A 9,294-nucleotide genomic window follows, 5' to 3' on the forward strand; every position below is an offset into this window, starting at 1 on the left:
TACTGCTTCAAAGGTGACAATCTATAAAGAGGATTCCATAATATCATTTGAATGAAAGTTCTAAGATCTAAGACTTCCAAAATGTAAGGACTAATGAGCACTGGAATCCTTGCATAAGCATACAAATTATAGTTAACCCCACTGTCACTTATTCACTTCACCCACTAAGGCATCATAAGCAATTCTTCAATGCATTCCAATTAAGAGAATTCTTTGTGCATAGTTTTTTTTCTTGCTTGGGGACAAGCAAGATTTAAGTTTGGTGTTGTGATGCCAGGGCATCTTGGCTAGTTTTACTAGCCATTTTTTGTATGCTTTAGGTTGGTTTCATGCATTTTCTTAGGAAATAAGCAAGTATTTGGTTGAAAATGCATTCATACCATGGTTCAAGCAAACATTGTGAATTTTGAATGATTTCATGAGAATTATGCATGAATTGAATGATAAAATGGATGATGCATGATCACATGATTAAGAGCAAGACTTTGATGCACTTTGTTTGATTGATTTCAGGTAACAAGAAGCAGAGAAGAGCCACGTTAGTGACTACGTTAGTGCCACTAACTTGGCCACTAACGTGGAAGGAAGGAAAGTTGGAACGTTAGTGGGAACGTTAATGGCATCAACTTTGAAGAAGGAGCAGCGTTAGTGGCAAAAGTGAGTGCCAATAACGCTAGCGAAGGTGCAAGAAGACCCACGTTAGTCTCCACGTTAGTTACATTAACGTGGGAACTAACGTGGAAGGAAAGGGAGATGCCAACGTTAGTGGAAAAGGTGATCTCCACTAACGTTTGCGAAGCAAAAAGACCCACGTTAGCTTCCACGTTAACTACATTAACGTGGGAACTAACGTGGAAGGAAAGGGAGATGCCAACGTTAGTGGAAAAGGTGATCTCCACTAACGTTTGCGAAGCAAAAAGACCCACGTTAGCTTCCACGTTAACTACATTAACGTGGTAGTTAACGTGGGCAAAAGTCTCACCCAGCAGCCTGACCATGCCTTCTTCAAACAAGAATAACTTGAGCCACAAAGCTCCAAATGAGGTGATTCCAGTGGCATTGGAAAGTAGGATTCCAGAGCTTTTCAAGCATATATGGCACTACATGGTGGACACTACATTTGAGGGAGAAAACCTGCCCCGAAAGTGAAAAGATGAACATGGTATCAACCTGTAGTAAGGCCAGCTGACCTCTTCACCTTCCAAGAAGTATAACTCGAGTTGTAGAGCTCCAAATGATGCGCTTACAAAAGCGTTGGAAAGTAGACATACAGGGCTTTCCAACAATATTTAATAGTATGGGGTGGACATTAAGTTGAGCTTCAGAAACTGGCAATTTTCAGCCCCTGATCGCGGACGTTATTGGCACTCACGTTTGCCAATAACGCCAGCCACTATGCCAGCAACCCTATCCCCTTCAAAGGAGCATAACTTGAGTTACAGAGGTCCAATTGAGGTGATTTCAGTTGTGTTAGAAAGCTGACATTCAGAGCTTTCTAACGATATATAATACTCTATAGTGGGCATGAAATTGGAGCACAAACCAGAGGCATCTTTTAAATGCCAAAAACACCAACTGGGTAGCAAGTGTGACGTTAGCCACACTAACTTCAGCACAAACGCCACACTTGTAGCGTTAGTGTGGCTAACGTTATCACTGACATTAGCACCTAGACCTCAACTTGATTCTCTTTCAATGACCACCCAACCTCAAGGAAGCAAGCCCACAAGTGTCAACTAATCAAGGCCACAAGAAGCATCTAGAATAGGAATTTTCATTTAATTGTAAATTACTTTTAATTTCATTTTGTAATTTAGGAGAGCCTATATAAGGGCCTTAGCTTTTACATTCAAAGGATTATTCTTGAAGGGGGATTAGAGAGGGGTCTGCGGACTCCCTCCCCTCACACACTTTTCCTTTTCTTTCTTTTCTTGTACTTCTCATTTATGAATTTTGAAGTTTCAATTCCAATTTTAATCTTCATCTTTACTTTTCTGCACTTTCTTTCTTTTCTATTTTGATAGAGCAATGATCAACTAACTCTTTTCATTGGTTTAGGGAGCTCTATTGTAATTTGATGGATCAATATTAGTTTTCATTATTCTTCTTCTATCTTTTCTCTTGATTTTACTAAAAAGCTTTCAATCTTCATCCATTTGGGGAGTTATCTTGGAAAAGAAGCTATTCATACTTGGATCTCTTCTGAACCTTGGAAGAGGAATGAAGAGATCATACTAGAAATGCTTTCTCATGTTGGACCAAATTGGGGTTGGATGGGTATGTAACTATAACCCTACCAACACTTGATTTCGGAAAGCATGTGGTATAATCAGTGACCATACTTCATCTCTTCTCATGAGCAATTGACCAAGGAATTGGCTATTGATCAAGATTTGAGAGATTGAATTACAAGGAATTGTAATTCGATCACTTAAGATTGCCAAGGAGATCAATGAACGCATTGATTGAGGAAGAGATGAGAATGTACTTGATCCGGAGGATTGCAATATCTCTTGATCCCAATGTTCATTTTATTTTTAGTTCTTACATATACTTTTCTTGCCATTTTACTTTTCTGCACTTTATTGCTTTCTTTACTTTTATGCCATTTACATTTCCTTGTTTCTTATCAATACAATCTGATTCGTCTAACTAGGATAATCAATTAACCATTGATTGCTTAATCCATTAATCTCTGTGGGATTCGACCTCACTCTTTTATGAGTTATTACTTGACGATAATTCGGTACACTTGCCGAAGGAAAATTGTTGAGAGACAAGTTTCCGTGCTATCAACACTAGAATTGAGGAAGATATTGACCCAGAAAACACAAGGAGCAAAACACGTCCCTTCATAGTTACCAGCCTGACCTCTTCATCTTCAAAGGCACATAACATGAGTTGTGGAAGTCCAAATGTTGTGATTTTGGTGTCGTTGGAAAGCTGACATCAAGCGCCTTCCAACGATATATAATGCTTTATAGTGGACGTTAAAAATGAAGGTGAAAAAGGCCATTCTTTCAGTGTTGCAAAACTTGGGCGTGCCATTTGATATCGAAGGCATGCCAGCTCTATTTTCATAATGGGCGTGGCACGACAGGTTCTGGGTGTGGCACGCCAGTTCTAATGGCCAAAGAAGAAGAGTTTGTGCATCATTGAAGGTGTGGCATGCCAAAGAGTGGGCGTGGCACGCCAGTTTCTCAACACAAGGGGCGTGGCACGCCAAAGAGTGGGCGTGGCACGCTGAGGTACTTGACAGGCTGACCTCTCTACCTTCAAATAGGCATTACTTGAGCTACAAAGGTCCAAATGGGTTGATTCTAGCGAAGATGGAAAGCTAACATCCGGGGCTTTCTAACAATATATAATACTTTATAGTGGACTGAACAAACCGGGTTTTATGTCGGTAAAGAATTTTCACCAATATAATCGCGTTGTAAGTATAGTTTCTAAACCGACAAGAAATCCTTTCGTGCAAAAGTTTTGGTTGTCACAAGTAACAAACCCCTAATAAAATTGATAACCAAAGTATTTAAACCTCGGGTCGTCTCTCAAGGAATTGCAGGGAAGTATGATTTATTATTAATTATGGAAAAGTATCTTTTTGTGGTTTTTAAAATAGGGAAAAGGAAAATAAATTGGCAAGAAAGTAATTTAATTATCATGAAAACCATTGCAAGGTATGAGAACTGGAAATCCCATCCTAGTTATCCTTATCAAGTGTGATGAGAATTGTTGATTGCTCCCACTTAGTTAACCCTTACTAAATAAAGGAAATCCAAGTGGACCAATCAATGAGATTCCTCAAGTCCTAGTCAACTCCTATGGAAAGACTAGCTTTAGAGGGATCCAAATCAATCAGCAAATTCCAATTTTCAATCAACAACTGAGTTTGATAACTCAAGTGTCACCAATTACTCAACCAAAGCAAAGGGAGAGAAATCTAAATTAAATTAAAAGCATCAATATTATGAATTGAAGAAAGCAATCTTAAATCTGAAATACCTCAAATTGCATTAAATATAAATTCAAATCTAACATGAAGAGTTCATAAGCCAGTTTGGGAACATAAGTAATTAAAAAGAGAAATAGATAAACCAAAGTACTAGAATAAATAAAAGTAGAAGAGAAACTAAATTAGAGAACATTGAACTTGGAATTGAGAAGAATCAAACCTAAAACTAAGAGAAATCTTAAATCCTAAAACCTAAGAGAGAGGAGAGAGGCTCTCTCTCTCTAAAACTACATCTAAAAACCTCAGATTATCAATAATGAATGAATGAATGATGATTGATTTTGTTTCCTCCATTCTCCAGCCTCTATTCTGTGTTCTCGGGCTTGGATTTGGGCCAAAAAAGAGTCCAGAAATCGCTGGGGGCAAATTCTGTAACTTTCTGCACGTGGAGTCTGTCACGCGTACGCGTAGGTCATGCGTGCGCGTCATTTGGAGATTTTCCTTGTCATGCCTATGCGTCGCTCGTGCTCTGCGCTAGGCACGCGTTTGCATCGTCCAAGCGTGCGCGTCACTGTTAGTTTCTTCAAAACTTCATTTTTGCGCGTTCCTTCCGCTTTTGCATGTTTCCTTTCTGTCCTCTAAGCCATTCCTACCCTATAAAGCCTGAAAATACTTAACACACAGATCACAGCATCGAAAGGTAATAAAGTGCAATTAATATTAACAATTTTAAGGCCTAGGAAACATATTTTCATATATATCACAAAATAAGGAAGGAATTCTAAAACCATGTAAATTATATGAATAAGTGAGTGAAGAATTGATAAAAACCACTCAATTGAGCAAAAGATAAATCATAAAATAGTGGTTTATCATGGACATTCACTTTGAGGCCCAAACAACTTCATTCTTTCAACGTTGCAAACTAGGTCACAATCCAAAGAGCAAATTCAAGTGGGCATGGCACTTGAACCCACACGCCAACTTCTTCCTGCAGCCCCCAACCTTAAACCAAGCCCACTCCAACTCTCATTCAAGCCACAATTGTCAACCAATCAAAGCCACAAGAAGCATCTAGAATAGTTCAATTTCATTTCATTGTAATTGCTTTCAATTTCATTTAAGTTTGTAATTTAGGAGAGCCTATATGAAGGCATTAGTTTCATAGATTTAGGGGATCTTGGAGGGCACCAATAATTCTGCTATATGAACAGAAAATTGATGGTATAGAATTTCACTAATGAAATCTCGTTGCAAGTATAGTTTCTAAACCAACAATAATCCTTTCATACAAAATTTGTTTATCACAAGTAACAAACCCCTAATAAATCTAATAATCGAAATACTTAAACATCGGTTCATCTCTCAAAGGAATTGCAGGGTAGTGTTCTTTTTATTGGTTATGAGTTATATATTTTGGGGTTTTGGATAAGAAACAAGAAAAGTAAATGCAAATGAATTCAAATGATAAAACGGTCTTGCCAAGGTTTGGTGGTCAAGGATCTCTATCCGTATCACTAACCACAACATGATAATTGTAAGGATCAATCCCATTAAATCATCCTCTAACGAGTAAAGCAAAGTCAAATGAGCTATATCAATCCAAGTCCATAAGTCCTAGCTATCCACTAATTGAATTAGTGAGAACTAGAGTCAATGGCTACCAATCATCCCAAGCCAAGAACATAAAATTGTACTCTAACATCCTTTCAAGAATTTTATCAAACACTTTGAAGGCATAAAAGGAAAGCATAGTAAATTGACAACAAGAATGAATTCTAACAACAATTAAATGGAAAGAATCAACAACAACAATCAAGGAAATCACAAAGGACATGAATTACCTCAAATTGCTTTAAAAGAAAATAAAAGGAACAAGAGTAAATCCACAACAAAGTATAGAAACAAAATAGAAGAAATTACAACAAGATAATAGAAGAACCAGATATAGCAACATAGAATTGAAAGGTAGAAGTAGATGAAAGCAAAGTTTAAAACCTAGATCTAAGAAATTCTAATCTAAACCTAATCCTAATTCTAGAGATAAGAGAGAGCTTCCCTCTCTAGAAAACTAAACTAAAACTAGATCAAAAGTGTGTCTAATGAATAGAATGATTGATTGATGCCTTCCCCTTCAATCTTTGGTTCTTTTAGCCTTTTCCCGCCAAAACTCAGCTCCAATCTGGGCCAGAAGCTCTCCAGAATTTGCCAGGCACAATTTCACTAAAGAGGTCACGTGTGGGCATCAACGCGTACCTGTCATGTACGCGTATGCGTCCCTGGACTTTTGTGATCCACGCGTATTGATGAGAGAAAAACGATTCCACACACACTCACCGGCAAGTGTACCGGGTTGCATCAAGTAGTAATAACTCATAAGAGTGAGGTCTATCTCACAGGGATTGATGGATCAAGCAACTTTAATGAGTTGATTAGTCTAGTTAAGCTAACAGTGGTGAATTGGGTGAAACTGAATCAATAGAAAGTAAATTGCAGTGAATGTAGAGTGCAGAATGTAAATTAGTAGAAGCTTAAAGAGTAAGAAAAATAAATTTCATCAAATGTAAAGGGAATTGGGTGCAGGGAAGTTAAATGAAGCAGTAAATCAGAACTTAGAGCAATTGCAGAAGATTAAAATTGCATGAAAGTAACTTGAAAGCAATAGGAACAGAAAGGAAAAATTGCAGAAAATGAAATTGTAGCAGAAGATTGCAAAAATTGAAATTGCATAAACTGAATTCAATATAACTGAAGTGTAGAAAGTGTAGAAAAGAAAAGTGTATCAGCCTTCTATTCTACTCCTACTCCTACTGCTGCCTACTACTAATGCATCCTCACAGCCTTCCTCAATGAAATGAAAATGATACCTTTATATAGGCTTATACAAAATGAAAATGAAATTGAAATTGAAAACAAATTACAATTAAATGCAAAATTCCTATTCTAGATGATCCTTGTGCCTTTGAGTGATGTCAATTGGGCTCTGCTTGCTTTGGGCCTTTTGTTGCTTTGGCCTTGTATGAAGTGGGTCAGGATGGTGTTCGGGTATGCCTCCAGTGGAACCCTCAGTTCACAAAGTGAGCACCCCATTGGCTTGACCGTGCGTGCATCTCTCGTGCACATTTTCTTCACTAGCCAGCACTCTCTTAGTGAGCGCTACGCTTGTTATTCCAGCGCTGCTCCTTTGGTGTGCTTCTCCCCTCAATTAGCGCTCTCCTAGTGAGCACTACGTTACAATTTTGAGCGCTGCACCTTGCGTACGGACGGCACAATCTTGCTTCCCAAACAAGAAAATCCCGAAAAAGTTGGCTTAGTGAGCGTGGTGCTCACTTTGGAATCGAGCGCTACACCAAATGTGTTGCTGAGCATGGTGCCTTAATGAGTGCTTTTGGGCCTTAAAGATGCCTATCACTTGTACTTCAATTTCATGCTAAATATTGATTATTATATATCGTTGGAAAGCTCTGAATGTCAGCTTTCCAATGCAACTAGAAGCGCATCAATTGAACATCTGTAGCTCAAGTTATGGTCTTTTGAAGAAGGCATGGTCGTGTTGTCAGCGCCAAGTTAACTTAGTGAGCACCAAGTTAACTTAGTGAGCGCTCCTCAACACGTACGGACAGCAAAAAGCTTGCTTTTAAGCTGAAAATCGACGAAAATGCTCCCTTAGTGAGCGTAGCGTTCCCTTGGCAAATCAACGCTGATTGTCAAACAGAGCACGCTTCCTTGATTTAGTCATGGGCCACGCTTTTAAAAGCGTGGCCTAAGGCTCCAAAGTGTGTCTAAACTCTAAAATGTACCCCAAAATTCTTCTTTTCTTCTTTTGAGCTGATTCTGTGCTATTTTGCTTCTTTTCCCACTTATTTCCTACAAAATTTATAAAATCAAAAGATAAAAGAAATATAATATTTAAGCACAAAAACATTCAATATTTAAGCACTAATCATCAATTTCTTGTATGAAAAAGCATAAAAAAATGACATGATGACATGTCATCACAACACCAAACTTAAACCTTGCTTGTACCCAAGCAAGAAAAGAATCATGCAATAGAGATTGACAATCCAAGGTAAGATGAATAGCAACTCAATGTTCATGGTTGGCTAGTTTTTTATGCATGCCACAATAACAAAAGAAAGGTAAATGATTGATGCTTCTATCTAGCTCATTTTATGAAATCTTTTCCTTATATTTCTTCCTTGAAACAAGCTTTTACATTCTCTTATTAGCTTCTCCTTTTGGGTGCTTTGCCCAATGAGTTGATAACAAAGCTACGACTCTAAATGCTTTGTTTTCAAGTATTACCACTTGATACACAAGCACCACAAGCATTTAATTAGAGGACTTCTTTAAGCTCATTTGTTTCTTTTCTTTACTCTCTAATCATTGATGCTCATAGCCTTGAGCTTTGAGGGAGTGCATTTACACCTGAGCCTAGCCTTGACTTCTAAGTGTTTTGTTTTCAAGCTTTTTGCTTGATACATAAACACCACAAGTACTTAACAATGGAATTGTCATTGGCACTCAGAGCCTTCAGCTTTCTCATTCTTTTCCTTTTTCTTTTCTTGCCTTAATTGCATTTGCTTCTTCAAGGTTTTCATGATTTAAAAAATTTCATAAAATGTCCTAGATGAAACATCAATTAAATAAAATCTAATGTAATTGAGCAACAATTAATTATACTAGCCTTCCAATACTTGTATGCCCAAGCTAAATTCTTCTTTAATTCCTTGTTTGTTTATGATCATGACACTTTATTGCTTTTGAACTCACACAATTCAAGACGGTAATCATAATGTCACAGCAAGATATTACAAATCAAAATTTAGGCTATGCTTATTCATACACACATGCATACGGAGAAGATAAAGACAATCATGCAATTTATAGCGCTGGGAGTAAGTAGGGAGAAAAAAGAACGTTACCACCTTGTCCAGAAACTTGTCCCTCAACAAATATATGATGCACAGAAACTTGTCCCTCAACAAATTTTCTTTCGGCAAGTATACCGAATTGTCGTCAAGTAAAAACTTTAATTAGAGGAATGTTCTAGTTGAGCTAAGCAGAAATTGAGTTGAGGAATTGCAGAAAATTAAATGGCGGGAAAGTAAATAACAAAAAATGTAAATGCTGGAAATAAATGGCAGAATGTAAATGGCAGAAACTAAATTGCAGAATCTTAAATGGGGATTTGGGCAGATGAACATAAAAGTAAATGGCAGAAAATAAAGAGAATGGTTAAGATCAGAAACGGGAGATTCATTGGGCTTAGGAGATTTTGCATTCTCTAGATCAAATTCATTCTCATCTCTTCCTCAATCAATGCATTCATTGATCTC

The sequence above is a fragment of the Arachis ipaensis genome, chromosome B4 (assembly GCF_059453495.1).
Source record: "Arachis ipaensis isolate K30076 ecotype BB chromosome B4, ASM5945349v1, whole genome shotgun sequence".
Classification (NCBI taxonomy): Eukaryota; Viridiplantae; Streptophyta; class Magnoliopsida; order Fabales; family Fabaceae; genus Arachis; species Arachis ipaensis.